Raw genomic sequence first — 27,489 nt, forward strand, 5'->3', positions numbered from 1 at the left:
AAAAGCATCAATTCTTTGGTGCTCAGCTTTCTTTATAGTCCAACTCTCACATCCATACATGACATACTAATAAAACATCAGTATAGCCATTTATGGAAATAAATGAGGGGTTGACATAGGAAAAGTTAGGATACATTTCTAGATAAATCATAAGTGCTATAGGAACTCTGAGGAAGAAGTCATTTTAAACAACAAAAAATAAATAAATTTTTAGATCTTCTGCTAAGGTTCTCAATCAAGGAACTTAGAGAGAAAGGTGGAAAACAGCCCTGCAGACAATCCCTAATAAACGCCATATAAATTTATGGAGTTACATGATATCTTTTTTACACACAGACACACACACACACACACACACACACGCACACACGATGAGAAATCGTTTTCCTCTGTACCAGCTGTCACTGTGTACAGCATCACTAGTTATCAGTGTAGACATGAACTTCAGAAGAAGCTAACTATTTTTTCTACAACACATGAAGGAGGCAGTTTTGACTGTCAAATTATTTGTTACTGCTCAGTTCTGGTCACTATTAGATAATACTTATTAAGTAACAAAACAACAAAGCCTTTAATATTGACTGTAAAAAAAAAGGTATAATAGTATTTTAAAGATTTTGAACTTGGTGATAACTTCTACTATGATTGAAAAATTTATCCCGTATAAAAAAGATATATCTAAGAATGCCGTAACATTGCCACAAACCTGATAGCTTAGAACAATAGAAATGTATTTCTGCTATTTATGGCAGTCAGAAGTTCAAAAAGGGTGTTGACATGGTCAGGAAGAATCTACTCCACCTCTCCTAGCTTCTGGTGACTGCTGGCAATTCTTAACATTCCTGGGCTTGTGGTCACATAACTCCAGTTTCTGGTTCGTTTTCATATCACCTCCTATCCTTTGTGTGTTTAAGGGCTCAAACTTCGCCACAAACTTGCCAACACTAGGTGTCTTTTTATTTATTTTAGTAACAGACCATCCTAGATGGTATGAGGGGATACTGACGTGATGATTAGTAATGTTTAGCAAATTTTCACATACCTGTTGGCCATTGTAGGTCTAGTTTGAAAGTGATAGTTGCTCAGTGTGTCCAACTCTTTGGGACCTCATGGACTGTAGCCTTCCAGACTTTTCTGTCCATGGGATTTCCAGGTAAGAATACTGGATGGGATGCCGTTTCCTCCTCCAGGGGATCTTTCCGACCCAGGGACTGAACCCATATCTCCTTCATCTCCCACATTGCAAGTTGATTCTTTACCCACTGAGCCGTTCAAGTCCTTGCTGCTGCTGAGTCGCTTCAGTGGTGTCCGACCCTGTGTGACCCCATAGACGGCAGCCACCAGGCTCCGCCATCCCTGGGATTCTCCAGGCAAGAACACTGGAGTGGGTTGCCATTTCCTACTCCAATTCAAGTCCTTAGCCCATTTTAAAATCAGATTATCATTATTATTATTATACTGCTATTGAGTTGTAGAAGTTTTTCATATATTTTGTAAATGACCCTCTTGTCAAATATATGGTTTGCAAATATTTTCTTTCATTCTGAAGATTATCTTTTCACTATTTGCATGATCTGCTTTTCAGTGTAGATGCTTTTTAGTTTTATATAGTCCCACTTGTTTATTTTTGCTATTGTTGCCTGTGCTTTGGGTTTAATATCCGTGAAATCATTACTAAGGTTAATGTCATGGAGTTTTCCCCTACTGTTTCTTCTAGGAGTTGTACAGTTTCAGATTTTATGATCTATACCATTGTTTTATAGTCTTTAATCCATTTGCATTGATTTTTGTATATGGTGAAAGATATGGATCCACTTTCATTCTTTTGCAGTATTTGTTAAAGATATTATCCTTTCCCCATTGTGTGTTCCTGGTATCTTAACAATCAGTTGACATTATTTGTGTGGATTTATTTCTGGATTTCTTGCTATTACATTGATACATATGCCTCTCATTATGCCAATACTGTACTTGTTAAATTGTTATGGCTTTGTCATGTGTTTTATAATCAAGAAACAAGCTTATTGGTTTAGTACTAAGTCATGTGTGAATCAAGCTTAGCTCTTTTTCAAGATTGTTTTAGCTATCTGAGGTCCTTTCCGGTTCTGTATGAATTTCAGAATTGCTTTTTCTATTTTCATAAAAAATGCGGTTGGGATTTTGATAGAAGCTGGGGGCTGCTGGTTCCCTGCGGATCGTGGGCACTGCGCCAGGGTGCAGCTTCTGGTGAGTGAGGGCCTCCCTTTCGCCTCCCCTCTCACTGCAGCTGCTTTCACACTCCTCTGGAGTTCTCCTCTTGGCTAGTTTCTGCGTCTCTCACAAAGGGCACTGACCCGTGTGTTGCTTTTGAATTGATGTGTTGGGGATGTTGTAGGGAGGGAAGACTCCAGGGCTTTATTCCAGCACACTGGTAATGTCAGTCCTCTGCAGTTTTAAATAATATGATAAGAGCAGATCCCACCTTGGTGATCTTTGAGTTAACATCCAAAACATGTTTAAAATATGCAAATAAAATAGCATTTTCTTCAAGATATAATGTCAGATATTGCATATTAAATGTATGTGAGAAAACATGTGGTTTGCTCCCAAAACACCATTTTTACCTAAATTCAATTTTTATAAATGCTAGTTTCCTACAATTGGTAAATACATTTAGGGAATGTATATTTCAATGATATTGTTATTTCATTTAAGTACACCAGCTATTTATTTGCTGTTCAGATAATGATCACTTAATATGCAGAACCATTCTTTAGACTACACATGCCATGAGCTACTTTAGGGATTTAAGTGCCGTCTTGAAAACTGTAAACTATGATTCAGTGAATGACTCCAGCGCCTAGCTAAAACCACTTTAGCTCCCTTTCCCCAACTACCTTTGCAAAAATGGAAAAGATATAAAGTTAAAATCAGTGCTGGAATAGGCTTTTTAACTCTTTTATATTCCTTCAAATAATGTTTTTCAAACACCTGGGCACATCATGGTCAAAATTACAATGTTTCAATAAAGAACAAGGCAAATGCTAATTCACTAAAAAAAGAGATATATTTCAGATGTGATGCAAACATTGCCCAACATGTTTATTTTTTGTATAGTATGATTTGATTTCCATCAATATTTACAAACAGTTTTATGTGGATCTGTTTTAAATAGAGAACGAAAAAAAAAAAATTCCCTCTAAGGAGAGGAAAAGGAAATTAGAAAGTGAAAGAAGACAGAAAAGCTTCAGTTACACTGTTCTGCTCCATATAGAGAGCAATGTCTTTAATTACCAATCAGTGTTTTTGAATTAAATCTTATCAAGTGAAACCAAATCTAAACTACATCTCCTTGGAAATTAGTACACTCTTAATGAGAAGTGCAATTTAATAATTACAATTTAACCATTCGTGGAAGTTAATTGCAAAAAAAATACTTTCTAATTGAGAGCCAAAGAACTTAAAATAGTATATAGCATCATACTAGAGGTCTTAAGTGTTGATATTTATGGTAAAAATTTTAATAGATTAAGACTAATGGTGAGTTGAAATGTAATAGCTGTATAAACTTGCAAAATACTTGTATATAATAATCTTTTGCTGACTAAATACACCTTTTCCTTTTCTTTGTTCTTGTACATTGTTAATCTTGTATCTACCAAGATGTGAATGGATTTTATTGAAATATCATTAAGTTCTTAATGATATAATGAAAAATTTAGTTCCTTTGAAAGTTAACCTTATATTAATCTATTTCTTTATATAACATTAATGTCATTTTATTGGCAAATAAACTTATCCCTGCTTTCAGAATTGAAAATAGGTTCTACAGTACCTAATAAGAAAGAACATAAAAATCAAAATATATGTCTTATAAACTTTACCAAGTTGTTTAGCATACAGCGGAATATCAGCTGGATATTTAACAGATAATTTAAGTACCCGTTAAATACTTGCTGATCATTTGATTCTGCATGTTCACAGAGCCTCAGAGATATGGTAAAGAAATGGAAACTACTATATTTAAAATCATGGGCTTCCCTGGTGGCTCAGACAGTAATTCTCCTGCAATGCAGAAGACCCAGGTGTGATCCCTGGATGAGGAAGATCTCCAGGAAAAGGGAATGGCAACCCAATCCAGTATTTTTGCCTGGAGAATTCCATGGACAGAAGAGACTGGTGGGCTACAGTCCATGGGATTGCAAAGAATTGAATATGACTGAGCAACTAACAACTTATTTTAAATCAAATGAAAAAGTATTGGTATATAATCCTCTGATAATGTTATGATTGCATCCTTCACAGTAGATTTCTACAGTATTAAATAGTTATTCTACATAGATATGAGTTTCCCTGTAGCTCAGTTAGCAAATAATCTGCCTGCAATGCAGGAGACCTGGGTTTGATTACTGGTTAGGGAGGATCCCCTGGAGAAGGAAATGGCTACCCACTCCAGTATTCTTTGCCTAGAGAATCCCATGGACAGAGGAGCCTGGCGGGCTGCAGTCCATGGGGCCGCAAAGTCCGACATGACTAAGCAACTAAAACAGATGCAGATACATGCATAAAATATAGATACTTAAATATATGTATCACATTATTCTAGGGTTAAAACATTCAATTGTGGTATTTACAAAAATCAGAAAAAAAAAATATAGATCTGTCAAGTTTTAGTTTTCAGATTCTTGACAATGTGATCGATTTCTCAAGAAATCTATTCTAATATCTCCCTCTTCCTTTCCCTTTGCTTTATTTTCTCCAGTATGTCTTCAACTTAGAAAGCTAATGGTCCATGTCATATCTGAAGAAATAAATAGTATTTTGAGATTGGTAAACCTTAACAGTGAGAGACTTCATATTCTTGGGCTCACAAAACACTGCGGATGGTGACTTCGGCCATGAAATTAAAAGACACTTACTTCTTGGCAGAAAAGCTATGACATATCTAGACAACATATTAAAAAGCAGAGACATTACTTTGCCAACAAAGGTCCATCTAGTCAAAGCTATGGTTTTTCCAGTAGTCATGTAAGGATGTGAGAGTTTGACTATAAAGAAGCCTGAGCACAGAAGAATCCATGCTTTTGAACTGTGGTGTTAGAGAAGACTCTCGAGAGTCCCTTGAACTGCAAGGAGATCCAACCAGTCCATCCTAAAAGAAATCAGTCCTGAATTTTCATTGGAAGGACTGATACTGATGCTGAAACTCCAATACTTTGGCCACCTCATGGGAAGAACTGACTCATTTGAAAAGACCCTGATGTTGGGAAAGATTGAGGGAGGAGGAGAAGGGGACAACAGCGGATGAGATGGTTGGATGGCATCACTGACTCAGTGGACATGAGTTTGAGTAAGCTCTGGGAGCTGGTGATGGACACAGAAGCCTGACGTGCTGCAGTCCATGGGGTCGCAAAGAGTTGGACGTGACTGAGCTATTGAACTGAACCTTGCTAGGTATTTGAGAATGAAAAAATACATCTCTCCTTTTTGGTGCTCAAAACCTGCATGACATAGAGTATCACGTTGGTTATTTAGCAAGTTAGAAAGCAAAGCAAAATACAACATGGATACAAAGATGATTATTTTAACCATTTTAAATAGAACTATTTCAGTATAAATGTTTAAACCATGTTAAACTCAGTTAATATAATTTAAGATTTACTCATATGACTCAACATAGCCTCTGTGAAAGTTGATTGTGTTTTAATAGAATGGCATCCCTTAAATTATGAAGACAAGCTTTTGCTTCAAAACATTCATTGTAAAGTTCTGCTCCATAGTCCTAAAGTTTTCAAGGAAGTGCCATGCAATTAACCTCTTAGGATAATGTTGAAATGAACAGTAACTTTTAATCAAATTATCACAAAATCAGTATGCCACTGTTTTTGATAGTGCCTCTGTAATATTAACACAGATATAAATCATCTGGAAGCTTGTTAAATCTTGCTAAATGATTCTGGTTCAGGAAATTTGAGCTATGGACTAGGATTCTGCTTTTCAAACATTCAGTTGAAGTTGAACCACTTGGTACAAGGTTTGCAATTTATATAGCAAGATTTTACCGAAACAATGTACACCTTTATAATCATTCAAACATGTGCTCCTTGGACAACTGGGTATAACATTGATACTACTTAAAGGCTCTTTCCCACGGACTATGCCTCAAATAAGGTAATAAAGTTAATATTTGTTGTGAATATGCCTCAGATAAAGTCATAAGAATAGGCTTCTACCCCTTTAAAGTGTCTGGCTGTGACCTTCTTGAGATTGTTCAGTCGCTAAGTTGTGTCTGACTCTGACACTACAGACTGCAGCACGCCTGGCTTCCCTGTCTTTCACTATCCTAGAGTTTGCTCAAACTCACGTCCAATGAGGCACTGACGCCATCCAACCATCTCATCTTCTGTTTCCCTGTTCTTCTCCTGCCTTCAATCTTTCCCAGCATCAGAGTCTTTTCCAAAGAGTCGGCTCTTTGCATCAGGTGGCCAAAGTAGTGGAGCTTCAGTTTCAACATCAGTCCTTTCAATGAACATTCAGGACTGCTTTCCTTTAGGGTGGACTGGTTGGATCTCTTTGCTGTTCAAGGGATTCTCAAGAGTCTTCTCTCGCACCACAATTTGAAAGCATCAGTTCTTCAGTGCTCAGCCTTCTTCATGGTCCTTCTCTCACATCTGTACATAACTATTGGAAAAGCATAGCTTTTACTATATGGACCTTCGTCACTAAAGCAATGTCTCTTCTTTCTAATATGCTATTTAGGTTTGTCATAGTTTTTCTTCCAAGGAGCAAGTGCCTTTTAATTTTGTGGCTGCAATTACCTTCTGTCTGTCAAAAATTGTCACCCCAAAATGAATGTTCTAGATCTGTTCATATCAAAAGCAATCTCACCAGTCTGTCTCAGTATAAGTACTGCTTTCAATTTAGTTAATATAATTACCCTGAAAATGCATGGGGAATATGAAACACTTTGGCTCTTGGTATTATAAGCTTCTGCCTTGATTAATTGGGATCTGTATTCTCTCTGGATTTTAGCAAGGTCCCAAGAATACCTGGTTCAATAAATACCTGGACTGTCATGTTCTAATATCTTCTCTCTACTCCGAGCAGTATTTCTGTTTTTTAACTGTCTCTTCTGATTTTTCAGCTGCCAAGTCTTAGGACTGTCAGTTTGCCAGCTTCTTACAAAATTACCTTCTTCTAATTTTCTGTTTTTGTTGTGGCTTAAGAAACCAATTGAACGGTCTCATTAGATTCATGTCTAAAATAAGAAAAAAACAGACTGAAATGAGGAGAAACTTTAGAGTGTTTTGTGAATAATATATAGGGCTCTTAGTGATTTCCTTTCCTACTTCCTTTCTAGTTCATGAGAAACTTTATTTCTTATCTCTGGGTTTTTCTCTAAATTCCAGATATTTAATGACAGATAAGTGATATCTAGAAAAACTGTCTCACTGGTTTTAAAGCAACAATAATTAGCATAACTTGGCAAGAAATCCAAGTTAATTAAAGTTACAGAAGTGTATTTTTATTCCTGGGTGTAACGATAGTTTAGAGATGAAAGAAACCTCACAGTTTCCTTTTTTTACTCAACATACAAAATTTTACAAACAATTCCATCTTATATTTTAGTTGCAAAACTAAAAAAGAGTTCTAAAATCATCAGATAGAAAGCAATTGGGGATTCCAGAGCTCATCTGTATTTTAATTTTTGCTCTTTTGGACCAAATAGCCTTTCACTAAATTGTGGTTTGTCTATTCACGGAGATCTATATCTATAGTCACGTCAATATAAATGAATCCAAAACATAATGAAAAATAAATTTCCATCAATTTGTTGTATTATTTGGCTAAGATCCAGAAACCCTATTTCCATTGTTGTTATAGCATTCTTATTCCAGGCAAGATAAATCAACTTCATCTCATGCTCGTGTTAACAATTCACCCACGGTGTATAAATTCAAAGTATTATTTGGCTCAATAAAAGGATAATAGTAGACATGTAATCTAAAATAAAATATTCTTGTAGACTACAGGTTTGAGCCTACCCCTCCAGAAGCATCCAGAATTCTCCCCTATATCACTGATATAAAGACCTCCCATTGGCTTGGCAGACCCAACACTTGGGGAAAGATTTAAAAAGTCTTGGGAAGCTGATTGTCCAAGGCCTTAGCGTGCTTAGCATAGTCCAGATGTTACCAGGATTAACTCCAGGCCCTAAATGTCCTGATACTCCTTGTGAAGTTTTTCAGATCCACTTAGGCCTTTGTTCTGTTTTCTTGATGTTGCTGTTTCACTGTCTTAATTCTTTCCTTCCTTTCTACCTGCCTGCTTTCCAATGATGTCATGCTTTATGCTAGGCCCTGGTGATATTGTGACATTTGTGCCTTTTACGTGTTCTCAAAACAATACAAAGTAATTCCAAGGTCATTTGAGAAACATGATCAGAAATTTCTTTACTACTAGATTCATGTGTAGCTTTTCTTAGCACATTATAGTTTTTAGACTCTATTGTCTTCAATTTCATTTCCATTAAACCCCCCGCCCACTCACTGGTGATGGACTGCAACCCTAGTCTGTCTTCCTTTTTTAAATCATACAGATTGTAATACCACCCATCTCAGAGAGTTGTCATGAGGAGTAAGTGGGAAAAACATATGAGGTCCTTTGATCATTACCTGACATGCAATAAGAGCTCAATACATTTAGCTAAGTAATTATCAGTACTAACATCATTATAATTAGTACACCTAAATTTTCTCTGCAATTAAAAATCATAGGAGCATTGGCCATTAACGAGAGATCACATGAGATATCATTGAGCCTGGTGAGATGCTTACAGCTGATAGATACTGCATTAAATAAACACAAAAGAGGTTTATTCCCCTTTTAACTCCCTTTTGAGTATTTGGATTATGTTTAGGAAAGAGATAATTTGAGTCAAGTTGTCTTTGACATTGCTCTAACAGGAGCTAATCTTCCTTTTCCCCAAAGATAAATCAAACAACAGAATGAGTCTTGCCTGTGTAAGACTACTCAGCTCTATTTTAATTATAATTTTATTATAATCTTCAATTAATAAAATGTAGTACAGGCTTTCATTGATGGCAGAATATTAGTTTCCACTTATGGTATAATAGAATATTATAGGCATATATGTGATTCAAGTGAATTATTTAAATTGAATAAGATCACAAATAATTTGTGGATGTCAAACAATTATAAGGGCAGTACATGAGTAACTCAGGTTTTGGAAGCACCAATATAGTCCAACATCTTTATTTCACACAGGGGAAATCAAAGTCCTTGAAAAAAGATGTAGCTTAGCCAAGATCAGGATCCAGGCCTAATTACTTTGAAAACTTACTGATGTGCATCAACATCTTACCAGGTTTTATTATAGAGAATAATGTTCCATGGGTTCTCCTTCTAACCCTATCAGACAATTTAGATTTTTATAGAGCAGGAACTTTTGTCTTTGCATAGGTCTCCTGTGCCTGCTTTCCAAAAATAACTCAAAATTACCTGATCTCAAAGGGAAGAAGGGGAATATGGATAACAAGATAGAAAATGTTTTAAAGAGATGAATTTAAGAATTGTTAAACCTAGATTACTTTTAACCTAAGATATGATATAGAAATGCAGTGTTCATTAATGTGCTGAACTATAAAACTGATTGTCACTGATGGAGTTGTTATATTTGAAACCTATGTAGCACATAGAATATATTTCAGAATATTAATGGAAAGGGGCTTTCTGGAAATTATGTAGAGAAGTGGTATAAATCTCAGACTTCAATACCTCTAAAACATCATGAAAATATTATCAAAACTGAAACCTGAAATTTTTGTTCACATTAAAAAAAATATAATTCAATATTAAATTGCCTGCTAAATTATAGCCTGGAGGCTGAGGGTTCATCAGATAACTGACTATTTGGTGTTAAGAAGGGAAAGAATTTCTATAGAAAGAAGAAACTAAGTCTTCTAAACACTAGAAACTTTGAAGCACAGTTTTACAACTGTGCAAAGTAAAACGGAAAGAAAATCAGAAAGTGTTGAAAACCTAATTCTCAGAAATTGTGAGTAAATTGTAAAATTCTCCATAATTCTTCAATGTTAAGATAGGGATTAATTAATCCATTGATGTAAGAATACCCACATGTTGTACAATGTTGAAATATGTCTATATGACTGTATCATGTATGAATTAGTTTATAATAATATCATTATTTCTTGACTTCTTACTTGGAAATCACTGGGCTTAATAATTTGAAATGTTGCAATATTGCAATTATTACGATATGAATATGGTCATACTCATAATATTTTCTCATATAGAAGAAAAGCAAGATATAGACTGGTTAAAGCTGAAGTCAGAATTTGAACCAGATTTGATTCCACAGCCATGAATCTCAGTTGCACTCTATTTTTGCTGACTTACATTTATATTCATGCTTTATATCTTATCTTTATCCTAAAAATGCATTTCTTAAATTGTTGGCTTTACCTCAAGACTAAAACCATTTTGATATGTTTTAAAACACCATTGTATTATTTGTAATTAGAAAAGTAGCTGGAAAATGCATTTGTCCTCTTATGATTGATTATCTTAGATTTAAATGTAGTTATTCATACTATATTGCCTTTTTTGTCCTTGAGTTGTTTTGAGTTTGTATTTTAAGTAGTTTTAGGGAGGAGGCAGTCCTGTGCTCAGCACATTCAGGGGAGAAAGAAAAAGATGGTGGGAGGTTACTGAAGCAGCCTTTACACTGAATGGTTAGTGAAACTGAATTTGTTTGCCTGGAATAAAACAAAGTTGAGAAGATGATAAAAGCAAGAGAGCATGACTACCATCTTTAAAAGCACTATATTTCACAACACTCACAAAGAATCTTCACATAAATGAACTCAATCCTCAAAACAACTGCAGGAGTTACAAAAGGACAGATACCGTCGTTCCAGTATTATAAGTGAAGTGTGCATGCTCAGTCACATCTGACTCTTTGCGATCCCATGGACTGTAGCCCACCAGGCTCCTCTGTACGTGAGATTTCCCAGACAACAATACTGGAGTGGGTTCCCATTTCCTTCTCCAGAGGATTTCCCTGAGCCAGGGATCAAACCCGCATCTCTGGCATTGACGGGCAGATTCTTGACCACTGAGCCATCAGGGAAGCTCTATATTTGAAGGAATTAAAGGCAAAAGAGTTCTGGTTCTTTGGCACTGTGACACAATGATCACAGTGGCAGAAGTTCTAAGTTTTAACTGAGATTTGATTCCAGATTCTACATGTGTGTATGTGTCTGTGTGCATGTGTGTATAACACTCCAGATGCCCCCTATTAGAAAATGCAAGATTTGGAATAAAATTAAATAGGGTCTTTCCAACAGTGATGACTATTTCCTAAAGATAAAGTGCATTTTCTCAGAAAAATAAAAAGGCTTTTGTAATTCTATTAGTTTAAGTTTGATGGGTCCTTGGAAGGGTTATCTTAGAAAAAGAAAATAAAATAGCAAGTAACTGTGTTACTAGGGAACTAGATCCTTCTGCTCAAGCATGGAATTCAATAGTTATATGAGGTTTCATCACATTTCCTAGTTTTAATTATGAAAATGTATTCAAAATATATGCAAAAAGATAAAGAATACAACAAAAAAGCACTTATCCAATGGGTAGTTAGAATATACCACTTTATTCAGATCATTTTAAAAGAGATAAAGCATTACATATACTATTGGAGAGCCTCACTTATAATTTCCCTGGATCCCATTCCCTTTTCTCTCCTTCCTTCCCCAGAATATTAGCATAATCTATGGCAGCATTGCATTTCATATGTGTGTGTGTATATGTGTGCGTGTATACATATGGGGCTTCCAAAGTGACTCAGTGGTAAAGAATCCATCTATTGATATGAGATGCAAGTTCGATCCCTGGGTTGAGAAGATCCTCTGGAGGAGGAAATGGCAACCCCTTCCAGTGGGAAATCCCATGGACAGTGGAGCCTGGCAGGTTACAGTCCACAGGGTCTGAAAAAGTCAGACACAACTGAGTGACTGACATCCACACATATAGACATGCACACAAAATTATTAATATGAATTGTCAAAAACTCTGAGGAGTCTGAAATATCACTCTATTTGCATGCTAACAAGTTAGCCTGCTGCATTTCATGGATTCTGGTAGAAGACCATCCAGGATCAAAGAGAGAGGACCTTATTATTTGCAATAATAACAGTAGACAGAATAATAACATTTTAATTTATTATTTTCCCAAATCCTAGTTCTCAAGGGTAATTCAAAGAGAGCCAGGTACCTCTGCATTTACTACTGCAGGAGAGGAAACCTGACCTTAGAAATCTCAAAGCTTGTATTTTAGTTTTTTACTTGCATCTTTGGCAATGAAAGCACAGATTCCCAACCACTGGACCACCAGGAAGTTCCCACCAAAGTTTTTATAATGGGCAGTAGACAAGTTTGCCCTTTGCTCTAGAGTGAGAATTTGCCTGTATCTCTGAAGGATGATTCCTATATAAAAAATCCTTGAAAAGACATTCCAGAATAGTTTGGGATAATTTATGTAACAGTAGGACATGGAAGCAGCCTAGATGTCCATCTGCAGATGAATGGATAAGAAAGCTTTGGTACATATACACAATGGAGTATTACTCAGCCATTAAAAAGAATACATTTGAATCAGTTCTAATGAGGTGGATGAAACTGGAGCTTATTATACAGAGTGAAGTAAGCCAGAAAGAAAAACACCAATATAGTATACTAACGCATATATATGGAATTTAGAAAGATGGAAATGACAACCTTGTATACAAGACAGCAAAAGAGACACAGATGTATAGAACAGTCTTTGGGACTCTATGGGAGAGGGTGAGGGTGGGATGATTTGGGAGAATGGCATTGAAACATGTATGTTATCATATGTGAAACGAATCACCAGTTCAGGGTCGATGCATGTTACCTGATGCTCGGGGCTGGTGTGCGGGGATGACCCAGAGGGGGAGGATAAGGGGAGGAGGCAGGTGGGAGGGGGTTCAGAAAGGAGAACTCATGTACACCCAGGGCAGATTCATGTCAATGTATGGCAAAACCAACCAATATAATATTGTAAAATAATTAGCCTCCAATAAAAATAATAAAAAAATTTTAAAAAAAACAGCATTGTTTTTGCTCTATTTTGTATGATATTGTGTGTAGAAAGAAAATATTTTAAGATCTGAGATACAGACTTGGCCATCACTTTTGAATTATCCTTTTCATGTAAGAAATTTTAAAATTCTATTTGATTCAAATTATTATATGTACCTTAGTTCCTGAATCTTGTAATTATGTATGCATACATAGGACACATATTTCTGCAAGAGTTCCTTAATGTTACAGCAAGTGTAGTGACTTAAATATGTAGTAGTTAACACTTTTGAAAGGATTTTAAATTTGCTAAGGAACAGGATAGATTATTATCACTTAAAAAAAGGATTGTCATAATTGCAATAAATTATAATTTTATTTTTACACCATTCTCTTAAGTATATTCAAACAGTTATTTAGTATGCCAAAGAGTATAATTATGATTTCTCATTTTTATCCTAAATTGGCCTTGGACTATGCAATATGAGCCAAAAAAGAAAATGAATATTTGTAAACAATATTTAAAGTGTTACTGAAGAGATGAAATTCAATGTGATATGTATATTTTCTTCCTTATTGCTGAGGAAGTTTGTCCCCCTTAAGAGATTAATGGCTCTACAAACAAGAAAGCATAATAATTTTGGGAAGTTAGCTTCATAGAATCAAAGCTGGACAAGTGTCACAGTACCTTCTGCTCTGGGACTACCCAAGATGCTGAATTGAAATTCATGAGTAAAAACACCTCTGGGGAAAGCCACGTCTGTTCTTTTCATCTTATTTAGGAAAGTAAGGAAAAATAGCATCTTCCATGAAAATAGCATTCAAATATAACTCCAAACAGCCAGAAGAGAAATAACCAGACATCTTCACATTGCCAGATGATCAGAAAACATTCTGGGAGAAACTCAAAATTTTATTTGAACTGAATTCAAGGAATTACTCAGACAGAATATATTCTTTCCTGCAAGATTTTAATACTAACAAGAATGCATTGTACTAAATCCATATAAATCATGATGATCTCCTGATTTAAATTTTTCAGTAATTTATTTATCTGCGATTTAAGAGGCATCCGATGTGGTTCAGTGGTAGTCTGCCTGCCAATGCAAGAGACACAGAAGACATGAGTTCAGTCCCTGAGTGGGGAAGATCCCGTGGAGGAGGAAATGGCAACTCACTTCTGTATTCTAGCCTGGAAAATCCCATGGACTTAGGAATCAGGCAGGCTACAGTCCATGGGGTTGCAAAGAGTTGAATATGACTGAGTGACTGAGCATGTACACGTTCACAGTTCAAGAACGCTGTTTAGTAGAAGTAATTGGATAGAAAACATTAGGAAGTTTTCATCTGCAGAATTAGTATTTTGGTTCTGAATATAATAATGCCCTTGTTGTTCAGTCACCAAGTCCTGTCTGACTTTCTGTGACCCCATGAACTGCAGCCCTCCAGGGTTTCCTGTCCTGTACTAACTCCCTGAATTTGCTCAAACTCATGTCCATTGAGTCACTGATGCCATCCAAACATTTCATTCCCCGTCTCTCTCTTCTCCTCTGGCCCTCAGTCTTTCCCAGCATGAGAGTGTTTTCCAGTGATTGCCTTTTTGCATCAGGTGGCCAAAGTGTTAGAGCTTCAATTTCAGCATCAATGCTTCCAATGAATATTCAGGGTTGATTTCCTTTAGGATGGACTGGTTTGATCTCCTTGCAGTCCAAGGGACTCTCAAAAGTCTTCTCCAGCACCACAGTTTAAAAGCATCAATTCTTCCACACTAAGCCTTCTTATGATCCAACTTTCACATCCATACATGATTACTGGAAAAGACATAGCTTTGACTATACAGAACATGTTGGTAACGTGATTTTTAATCACTTTTTAATACTCTCTGCTTTTTAATTTGCTGTTTAGATTTGTCGTAGCTTTTCTTCCAAGAAGCAAACTTATTTTAATTTCATGGCTGCAGGCACTGTCTGCAGTGATTTTGAAGGCCAAGAATATAAAATATGACACTTTCTAATTTTTCCCTATTTGCATGCCATGAAGTGATGGGAGCAGATGCCACGATCTTACATTGTGAATGTTGAGTTTTAAGCTAGGTTTTACACTCTCCTCTTTCACCTTCATCTAGAGACTGTTTAGTTCCTCTTAACTTTCTGCAATTAATGTGGTATCTTCTGAACATCTGAGGTTCTTGATATTTCTCCTAGCAATATCGATCGAAAATTCCTCAAGCCTGACAATCCACATGATGTACTGTGCATATAAGTTAAATAAGCAGGGTGACAATATACAGCCTTGACGCACTCCTTTCCCAATTTGGAACCAGTCTGTTGTTCCATGTCCAGTACTAACTGTTCCTTCATGTCCTGCATACGGGTTTCTCAAGAGGCAGGTCAGGTGGCTGGGTATTCCAGTCTCTTTAAGAATTGTTCACAGTCTGTTGTGATCCACACAGTCAAAGGCTTTAGCATATTCAATGAAGCAGAAGTAGATGTTTTTCCTGGGATTCCCTTGCTTTCTCGATGATCCAACAGGTGTTGGCAATTTGATCTCTGGCCTCTGTCTTTTCTAAATCCAGATTTAGATTTTAAGTTCACATAATGCTGTAGGATTCACATACTGTTTGAAGGATTTTGAACATAATCTTGCTAGCCTGTGAAATGAGTGCAACTGTAAAGTGACTTGAACATTCATTGTCTTTCTTTGGGATTGGATGAAAAGTGACCTTTTGCAGGGCTGTGGACATTGGTGAGTTTTCCAAATTTGCTAGCACATTGAGTGCAACACTTTGACAGCATCAACTTTGAGGATTTGAACTAGCTCAGCTGGAATTCCATCACCTTCACTACCTTTGTTTGTAATAATGCTCCCTAAGGCCCACTTGATTTCACACTCCAGCATGTCTCTCTAGGTGAGTGACTACACCATCATGGTCATCAGGGTCATTAAGAAATTATTTGTACAATTTTTCTGTGTATTCGTGCCACCTCTTCTTAATCTCTTCTTCTTCGGTTAGGTCCATACCATTTCTGTCCTTTATTGTGCCCATCATTGCGTGAAATGTCCCTTTGGTGTCTTCAGTTTTCTAGAGGAGATCTCTAGTCTTCCCCATTCTATTGTTTTTCTCTATTTCTTTGCACTGTTCACTTAAGGCTTTCTTATTTCCCTTTGCTATATTCTGAAACTCTGCATTCAGTTGGATATATCTTTCCCATTCTCCTTTGCATTTTGCTTCTCTTCTTTGCTCAGCTATTTGTAAGTCCTCCTCAGACAACCATTCTGCCTTCTAGGATTTCTTTTTCTTGGGGATACTTTTGGTCACCACTCCATCTACAATGTTAAGAACCTCTGTCCATAGTTCTTCAGGCACTCTATCTACCAGATCTCATCCCTTGAATCTATTTGTCACCTCCACTACCTGAATGGCCTAGTGGTTTTCTAACTTTCTTCAATTTGAGCCAGAATTTTGCAAAAAGGAGCTGAAAATCTGAGCTACAGTCAGCTCCAGGTTTTGTTTCTGCTGACAGTATAGAATCTCGACTGCAAAGAATATAATCAATTTGATTTCAGTATTGACCATCTGGTAATATCCATGTATATAGTTGTCTCTTGTGTCATTGGAAAAGGATGTTTTTATTTGACCAGTGCATTCTTTTGGCAAAACTGTTTAGCCTTTGCCCTGCTTTAGTGTGTACTCCAAGGTCAAACTTGCCTGTTAGTCTAGTTATCTCTTGAATTCCTATTTTTGCATTCCAGTCCCCTATGATGAAAAGGACATGTTTATGGTGCTAGTTCTAGAACATCTTATAGATCTTCATAGTATTGTTCAATTTCAGGTTCTTCAGCATTAGTGGTTGGGGCATAGACTTGGATTACTGTGATGTTGTATGGTTTGCCTTGGAAATGAATGGAGATCATTTTGTCGTTTTCGAGACTGCACCCATGTTCTGAGTTTCAATTTTTTTGTTGACTGTGTTCACTAGGAAAGTGAAAAAGCTGGTTTGAAACTCAACATTCAGAAAATGAAGATCATGGCATCTGGTCCCATCACTTAATGATAAATAGGAGGGGTAACATTGGAAGCAGTGACATATTTTGTTTTCTTGGGCTCAAAATCATTGCAGACAGTGACTGCAGTCATGAAATGAAAAGATGTGTGTTCCTTGGAAGGAAAGCTATGACAATCCTAGACAGCATATTAAAAAGGAGAGACCTCACTTGGCCAACAAGGTCTGTGTAGTCAAAGCTATGGTTTTTCCAGTAGTCATTTATAGATGTGAGAGTTGGATCATAAAAAGGGCTGAGCACTGAAGAATTGATACTTTCAAACTGAAGTGCTGGAGAAGGCTCTTAAAAGTACCTTGGACTGCAAGGTACTGCAAGGAGAATGGACCAGTCAATTCTAAAGGAAATCACCCCTAAATATTCATTGGAAGGACTGGCTGATGCGTCAATACTTTGGCTACCTGATGTGAAGAACCAACTTGTCGGAAAAGCCCATGATGCTGGGAAAGATTCAAGGCAAAAGAAGAGGGTGGCAGAGATTGGGACAGTTAGATGGCATCTCTGATGCAATGGACATGGATTTGAACAAACTCCAGGAGACAGTGGGTGACAGAGAAGCCTGGTGTGCTGCAGTCCACGCAATAGCAAAGAGTCAGACGTGACAGAGCAACCGAGCAACAATAAGCAGTAATACACAATCGCATTTGTTTGATTCAAGCTGTAGTACTTGTTTAAGGTAATTCACTGAATACCTCCTAGGTCTGGCACGGCCTTAAGCACTCTACTCTGTTGTCTCCTTTCTTTTCATTGACAGTTTAATAATTATGTACACTACTTTGTTTTAGCTACAAAAAAATCAGTTGTGGACACTTGTTTCCATCTTTAAGACCATCATCTAAGATATAATCATGTTCTACATTGTCTAAATTATAAGGCTATTTTCTAGACCAAATGATATTTCTAAACTAATTTTCTTGTATAAAATGTAAAGAAATGACATAGGTTATTTCTAAGGTCCTTCCCCACCCCCACCCTTTTTTTTTTCCATTCTCTGCTAGGTGGAAGCAACTTTTGAGATAAATAGAGTGAGACAGCCAGGGTTGGCTGTGCCATTTATCTCTGTGACATTGACCAAACTGCCTCATGTCTCTTAACCTCGGTGTCCCCATTTGCAAATAATGAATATGAATTCTGTGGGAAAGACTTTTTTAAATTTTTATTTATTATTTGCTATTTTGGTTTGTGCTGGGTCTTCGTTGCTGCTTGGGAGTTTCTCTAGTTGTGACTAGCTGCAATGCACAGGCTTTTCATCGTGGGGACTTCTCTTGTTGTGGAGCACAGGTTCTAGGCCCGCAGACTTCAGTAGTTGCAGCACTTGGGCTCAATAGGTACAGCTCCCAAGCTCTAGAGCCCAGGCTCAGTACTTGTGGTACATGGGCTTAGTTGCTCCAGGCATGTGGGATCCACATTGGCAGGTGGATTCTTCAACACTGAGCTATCAGGGAAGCCCTGTGGGGAAGGTTAAATCTGACTATGCATATCTAGTATTCATCCTACTTGCTGACATGTGTAATAAAGCTCAATAAAGTGGCAGCTATTGTAATTAATAATTAATCATTATTAGATAATTGATGGGGGCTTCCCTGATAGCTCAGTTGGTAAAGAATCCGCCTGAAATACAGAAGATGCCATTCAATTCCTCAGGTGGGAAGATCCACTGGAGAAGGAATAGGCTATCCACTCCAGTTTTCTTGGGCTTCCCTGTGGCTCAGCTGGTAAAGAATCTGCCTGCAATGCTAGAGACCTGGATTCGATCCCTGGGTTAGGAAGATCCCCTGGAGAAGGGAAAGGCTACGCTCTCCAGTATTCAGGCCTGGAGAATTCCATGGACTGTATAGTCCATGGGGTCACAAAGATATGTGAACCACAAGTAGGCAGGGGCTGGCATTGCCAGACTATTGGAGAATAGTGATAGGTGCTCAGTCGTGTCCTACTCTTTGTGACCCCTTGGATGGAACCCACCAGGCTCCTCTGTCCATGGGATTTTTCAGGCAAGAATATTGGAGTGGGTTGCCATTTTGGACACAATTCTTAGGGAAATGTGCAGGTCTTAACAGAATTAAGAAAGGGAGTGACGTGTTCATACTTGCTTTTTGTAAACATCACTGGGATAATATTAAGGAAACCAAATGAAAAAGCTACATTGGAAAACTTTTTCCCTCATTAACTGTTTCAAAAAGTATCCCAGATTCTATACTTTGGCTTGCATTGATCGCATCTTTGTTTAAAGACTGACAGTTCAGTTCAGTTCAGTCGCTCAGTCATGTCCGACTCTTTGCGACCCCATGAACCACAGCACGCCAGGCCTCCCTGTCCATCACCAACTCCCAGAGTTCACTCAAACTCATGTCCATCGAGTCGGTGATGCCATCCAGCCATCTCATTCTCTGTCGTCCCCTTCTCCTCCTACCCCCAATCCCTCCCAGCATCAAACTCTTTTCCAGTGAGTCAACTCGTCACATGAGGTGGCCAAAGTATTGCAGTTTCAGCTTTAGCATCAGTCCTTCCAATGAACACCCAGGATTGATCTCCTTTAGAATGGACTGGTTGGATCTCCTTGCAGTACAAGGGACTCTCAAGAGTCTTCTCCAACACCACAGTTCAAAAGCATCAATTCTTCGGCGATCAGCTTTCTTCACAGTCCAACTCCCACATCCATACATGACCACGGGAAAAACCATAACCTTGACTAGATGGACTTTGGTTGGCAACGTAATGTTTCTGCTTTTTAATATGCTATCTAGGTTGGTGATAACTTTCCTTCCAAGGAGTAAGCGTCTTTTAATTTCCTGGCTGCAATCAGCATCTGCAGTGATTTTGGAACCCCCAAAAATAAAGTCTGACACTGTTTCCACTGTTACCCCATCTATTTCCCATTAAGTGATGGGACCAGATGCCATGATCTTTGTTTTCTGAATGTTGAGCTTCAGGCCAACCTTTTCACTCTCCTCTTTCTAGTTATAACCAATCATCACATTCCATCCTCCATCCTCCATAAGTCAGCTCATGGCCCAGGTCAGAGCAGTCAAATAAAGGAAACTGTATTCTGGGCCTTTATCTATTTAATGTGTGTGTGTGTGTGTGTTTCTTACTGGAGTTACTGTAGAAGTTTATAGTTTCTGAAACTCCTGACAGCCATCTGTGGCAACAACAAAAAAAATAGTGCCAAGAATGTAATCAACACCACCAAAATGATTAAGACCTAGACCAATGAGGTAGCAGTATATACGGTTTAATATTTTGTCATAAAGATTAGAGAAGACAATATGTGAACTTAGTATTTGGTTCATTTGAAGAAGATGGTTTGAAGGAAAGAGTAGATAATGATCCCTAATTTCTAGCTTGTGCAGCTAAATGAATGGCAGTGCCATCTGCTGAGGTAGGCGATCCTTTAGGATCTTTGCATAAGGAACAGTTAGATAGGTAGGTAGGTTGATTCAGTTTAGAATCTTCCCAGTCAGGTCTCAATTCAGGAAATAGAAAACAAAAACAACTTCCAATCTTTCATAAGAAAAGGACTTAATTCAGAGTTAGGTGCTTATCAATCATGAAAAAGGGCTACAGACGCTGACCATCAAGGTAGATCGTATTCTGTTGATTACAAGGTCATTATTCTGTAGTATATCTAGAGATCAGGAAGCTATAACCTCTGCCTCCACTTCTTACATTTCAGTTGCACATCCATGCAACCTGTCACCGTGTGCTGGTGGTGTCCAGTGCTGTAAACGCTCAGTGCTGTCTCACCTGGATCGCCAGGAAGTGTGGCAGAAGGAAGGCAGTGTTTTATCTTTATCTGCTCTTGTTGTTCAGTTGCTAAGCTACGTCTGACTCTTCACGTCCCCGGGGACTGCAGCCCACCAGGCTTCCCTGTTCTTTACCATCTCCCGGAGCTCACTCAAACCCATGTCTATTCAGTCAGCGATGCCATCCAACCATCTCATCCTCTGCCGTCCCCTTCTCCTCCAGCCTTCAATCTTTCCCAGCATCAGGGTCTTTTCAAATGAGTTGGCTCTTTGCATCAGCTAGTCAAAGGATTTGAGCTTCAACATCAGTCCTTCCAATGAATATTGAGAGTTAATTTCCTTTAGGATTGACTGGCTGGATCTCCTTGCTGTCCAAGGGACTCCCAAGAGTCTTCTCCAGCACCAGAATTTGAAAGCATCAGTTATTTGGCACTCAGCCTTCTTTATGGTCCAACACTTACATCTGTATATGACTATTGGAAAAAAAAAAACATAGCTTTGCCTATACAGACAGACCTTTGTCAGGAGAGTGATGTCTCTGTTTTTTAATACACTGTTTAGATTTGTCAGAGCTTTTCTTCCAAGGAGCAGGTGTCTTTTAATTCTGTGGTACAGTCACCATCTGCAATGATTTTGGAGCCCAAGAAAATCTGTCCCTGTTTCCACTTATTCCCTGTCTATTTGCCATAAAGTAATGGGACTATATGCCTTGATCTTAGTTTTTAGAATGTTGAGTTTTAAGCCAGCTTTTTCACGCTCTTCTTTCACTCTCATTAAGAGGCTCTTTAGTTCTTTTTCACTTTCTGCCATTAGAGTGGTATCATCTGTATATCTGCTGTTATTGATATTTCTCCTGGCATGCTTCATTCCAGCTTGAGATTCATCCAGTCCAGCATTTCGTATGATGTACTCTGCATAAAAGTTAAATAAGCAGGGTGACAATATACAACTTTGACATACTCCTTTCCCAATTTTGAACCAGTCCATTCTTCCATGTCCTGTTCTAACTGTTGCTTCTTGACCTGCATACAGGTTTCTCAGGAGGCAGGTAAGGTTGCCTGGTATTCCTATCTCTTTCTGAATTTTCCATTGTATATTGTGATTCACAGAGTCAAAGGTTTAATATAGTCAATGAAGCAGAAGTAGATGTTTTTCTGAAATTCCTTAATTTTTCTATGATCCAACAGATGTTGGCCATTTGATCCCTGCTTCATATGTCTTTTCTATATCCAGTTTGTACAGCTGGAAGTTCTCTGTTCACACATTGTTGAAGCCTGAAGTGAAATGAAGTTGCTCAGTTGTGTCCGACTCTTTGCGACCCCATAGACTGTAGCCTTCCAGGTGCCTCCATCCATGGGATTTTCCAGGCAAGAATACCGGAATGGGTTGCCATTTCCTTCTCAAAAGGGGATCTTCCCAACCCAGGGATCTAACCTGGGTCTCCCACACTGCAGGCAGACTCTTTACTGTCCAAGCTACCAGGTTGAAGCCTAGCCTGAATGATTTTGAGCATTACCTTGCTAGCATGTGAAATTAGTAACATTGTACAATAGTTTGAATGTTCTTTGTCATTGCCTTTCTTTGGGATTGGAATGAAAACTGACCTGTCCCAGTCCTGTGGCCGCTGCTGAGTGGCCAAATTTGTTGGCATATTGAGTGCAGCACTTTCACAACATCATCTTTCAGGATTGAAGCTCCATCATTTTAGGATCGAATTCCATCACCTCCACTAGCTTTGTCCATAGTGATGCTTCCTAAGCCCCACTTGAATTCACGCTCCAGGATGTTGGTTCTATATGAGTGACCACATCATTGTGGTTATCAGGGTCATTAAGAACTATTTATATAGTTCTTCCGTGTGTTCTTGCCACCACTTCTTAAATGTTCTGCTTCTGTTAGGTCCATACCATTTCTGTCCTTTATTGTGCGCATCATTGCCTGAAATGTTACCTTGGTATCTCCAGTTTTCTTGAAGAGATCTTTAGTCTTTCCAATTCTATTGGTTTTCTCTATTTCTTTACATCCTTCACTTAACAAATGATTAGTGGACTTGATAAACCGGTCTGAAATCTACGTATGAAAGTTTTAGAATACATACAATTTGGAAGAAAGATGATAAAACATGAATCATTGTTCTTAATTGTTAGAAACCTAACCAACCCTTTCAGATGAAGGATTTCAAGCTAAATTTCAAAGAAAAGGGCATCTCCCTGGACACGTAAGTGTGCATTTGCTTCCCACAAGGTGACTAATTTGTCTGGATTAGTTGAAAGCTGGAAGTCTTCATCCAAGGTTTATGTTTTGAGGTCCTGTATGGTCTCAGGCAGTCATCAGATGATAATAATCATGTCTGTACATATATATGTACTTTATCTCCTTGAGGAAAGAATACCTTTAGTCAGAATATTTAACATAGCTAAAGATAAGAAGCCTTGTTTAGAGCTTCTGCCTATCCAACACAAGATACTACTAATAAGCTAACGTCAAATTGGGTCAGAAGAAGGCTCTTCAAGTCATTGCACAAATAGAATGCTCACTCTGCACAGACCAGTTGTAAAGCACACTTACTTTGTTCAGGAGGAAAGCGACAGTGAGGTCAGGACTTTTGCCTCAACATGATTCCTATCAACATGAAAGTGGATGAGCCTCAGAAGATTGGAGCCAAGAGGAGACTCATACTAATGGAGCTTATTCTAGGAATCAAGAATGACCAGGGGGATATTTCAAATCATTGAAATATTCAGACCTTTATGCTACGTCCATTAGAGTTAATCCCATTTGACTCTTTCTTAATTCAAATGCCAACTTTGTCAGTGAGAATAGCCTTGATTACCTCATGTTTCCTACCAAGAAATAGGAGTTTGATACCCTCAGAATGGTAATCTAACAATGAGTACTTGTGTTCTCACTAGCATAAGGTCTAGGAGTTAAGACAGCCCACCATACTTGGTGATGCTTCTTTATTTTGGCATCAAAAATCAGGGATTAATTATGACTGTAACTATAATCACAACTAGGTCCATAAAAAATGAAAGAAAATGAAAAACACTTTAGGGGCCAAATATTTGATAACAAGAATATACCAGTTCCGAAATATATAAATCTGTATAAATATACTGTGCTTGAGTTCACTTTTTATTTTTATTTTTTTTAGGTAATTAATTTATTTTTTATTGGAGGCAAATTATTTTACAATATTATATTGGTTGGTTTTGCCATACATTGATATAAATTTGCCCCGGGTTTACATAAGTTCCCCCTCCTGAGGAAACCAGAATTGAAAGAGACACGTGTACTCCAATGTTCATTGCAGCACTGTTTATAATAGCCAGGACATGGAAGCAACCTAGATGTCCATCTGCAGATGAATGGATAAGAAAGCTTTGGTACATATACACAATGGAGTATTATTCAGCCATTAAAAAGAATACATTTGAATCAGTTCTAATGAGGTGGATGAAACTGGAGCCTATTATACAGAGTGAAGTAAGCCAGAAAGAAAAACACCAATACAGTATACTAACACATATATATGGAATTTAGAAAGATGCAAATGATAACCCTGTATACGAGACAGCAAAAGAGACACAGATGTATAGAACAGTCTTTGGGACTCTATGGGAGAGGGTGAGGGTGGGTTGATTTGGGAGAATGGCATTGAAACACGTATGTTGTCATATGTGAAAAGAATCACTAGTTCAGGGTCAATGCATGTTATAGGATGCTCGGGGCTGGCATGTGGGGATGTGGGAGGGGTGTTCAGGAGTTCACTTTTTAAAAATGAGTTAAATAAGAGGGAAGAGGATAGAGAAAATGGAATGAGCTAAGGCAGAGAGGCGAGAAAGCACTTGCAAAAGCAAAGAGAAAAAGGCAAGAAGCAAAGTTCAGTAAACAGACACCGATGATGGTTTACAATGACAGTTATATCATGTTAGCCAGAATGCTTTCCAACAGAGAGACATGTGAAAACACATTTAATGTTTTTTATGAATCAGTTGCCCTGTCTTTTCTCCAAAATGCTATTGAGAAGCAGTCATTCTGAAATATAATCAATGTAAAACATGATATAGTGTGGGAAGCTATGACATGTTACAAAAGAATATTGGGAAAAAAAGGAGAAATAATGTTAAATGCTAAAAAGGGACGAAGGCCATAAAATGGAGCACTCTCCCCAAAATTAGAATAAGTGGAAAAACAAATAATACTGTCATGGTGTCTTTAATGAGTTTTACAGGAAGGTACTTTTCATATTGATAAATACAAATCTGCCTCTTGTCCTGGTGAGCACATTCCTTTAGAGAAGGGTGACTGATGAAGAAGCCATGCCTTCTTGTAATGCACTGTCAAATCATTCATCTCTCATAACACATTCACCAAGTGGAAAAAACAAAAAGTTTATTTTTAAAGTGATTTTCAAGCAGCTTTTCCCACCTGGGATGATAATACAGTGAGCAACTAATATGTGTATTCTGACCTGCTTAACAATAATCTTTTTCGTGTGAATTAACTAGTGTTCTGCTATAAAGGAAATTACATGGAAGCATGAGTTGCAAAACCCAGGTTTCCCAGAGTTTCATGAGCTCAGTAGAAGCTGATTATGAAAAGTGAGGATCTTGCATATGTGGTAAACATATTAAGGTGCAGGAATTGTGTAATTCCTTTGTATACACTATAGTTACGAACTTACTATAAACACTCAGTTTTCAAGAAAATGAATCTGCCTCATTGGGACTTTAATGAAATAAATATAATCATTTCCTTTTCTTTTTTCCCATAAATAACATAGATAAGACCATCATGCTTAAAATTAGTGGAAAACATTGTAGTATCTAAATAGTAAAAATATGATTCTCTGCAAAGTTACTCTGTATTGATCTACTTTAAGTGAATCTGTATCTCCAATAGTGTGGTTTATATACCTCACTTAAGAAAAGTGCGAACTTGACGTAAATATCTACAGGTGAACTGAACAATGGCAGAAACTCTTTGAGCTAGTTCGAATTTGAATTTGTCATGTGCAATGTATTATTTTTGTTTACTTTAGGGTAATGGGTGTACTTGGCAGGAATCAGAATGACTGATGACTCACAGTATAAAGATTTTCCTAACGCAGACTGGTTGTACAGAAACTCGACTGGGAAGTAAACAGTTGAGGTGGAAATAAGTCAGCCTTCAGTTGAAAATGTGCATTATGCAATACCAATCCCAGGAGCTGACTATAAACAGACACCAATCTCGGCTTTCTAGTGCTTTCTGGCTTAGGGTTCATTTTCTGCCAAGAAATGAAATTCATTCGGAATTGTCCCCAGAAATTAATCTTCTGCTACGTGTTAAATCATATGTATGAACCAGGCACAGGAAGCTGATGCAATAGTTTGTACCTTGAAGTCAGAAAATTTCCCAATGTGCATGCTTCTACGGTCAGTTTAACAGAGAGCAGGCCTTCGGCTCCACATGAGATATACATTAATAGCCTATCCTGAACATTATTCATTCTTTCCCTCTCTTTCATTCTCCGTTCACGGTCACCATTTTCTTCATCTTACTGATCCCGTACCCAAAGTTTGTGCTACAGGTTGGGTGTCCAGGAAAGCCGCCTTCACAATCATTGGTGTGGTGATCTAATCCTCACGTTTAGAGGGCTCACAAAACTGGATCAATAGTCCATTTCTTTCTGACATGGGCCCATAGCCTACTGCTGCTTTGCTCTGGACAAGGGGAAATACTATAAGTTGTTATCATTTTTTTTTTTTTTCCTTTTCAAGGTAACAGCTCCAAGCTTAGTAGAGATTCTTTGTGTTTCTATTTTTATAGGCTTAGTTCTAGTTTTCTTTGGGGGTTCAGGAGTGTTGAGGAAAGCAACACTCTAGGTGTCATCCTGGCTGCTGGTCTTGAGATTTATTTTACTTCAATGTCCACAGCATACTCTCCTCCAGTTCAGAGCCCACATTCTGCACGAATTTTCTCTGTCAGTGTCTCAACTCTCATCTTTCCATTAAATACACCTGTAACTCGCTACACCCCTGCAGCGCGTTCCTCCTCACTGCCTATGTGCCCCGGCAAATAAAATCAGGGCTTTATCACCAGAGGAGGTGATCTGGAGTGAGGGTTTATGATCTGGAGAAGCTGTTGGAGAGGAATAATTTATTCTTCAAAATTTCCCCCTTCCCACTAAAGAATAAGCATTGGATAAATTCCTGATCTTACCAAGTTTTATTTCTATTTTTCATCAAATGACTGTTAAATGGAAAGAATTACAGTATTATGAGATGGAAAGAGATATTGGTGCATTGATCTTGTCACATTAACATTTTTGGAGAGCAGCGTCTGAGTTTATTCACAGCTTCTCATAACTAAAGACAGGAAAGGTTGGTAACACCTTCTCTATACACGGGCTAGATGCAGGTCAGATGGAGATACTTCACTATGTTTCAGGAAAGAAGGAGTAAAGTAGACAGAAAATCAACAATGTTACAGCTTAAAGTTCCAGCCAATAATGATCTATAATTTCTAAAGCAGTCATTATCTAAAAACAGCTCTTTCCTTTATAATAGGTCATGAAACT

The sequence above is a fragment of the Moschus berezovskii genome, chromosome 8, assembly GCF_049115385.1.
Source record: "Moschus berezovskii isolate FMDL1 chromosome 8, NW_MosBer_1.0, whole genome shotgun sequence".
Lineage (NCBI taxonomy): Eukaryota > Metazoa > Chordata > Mammalia > Artiodactyla > Moschidae > Moschus > Moschus berezovskii.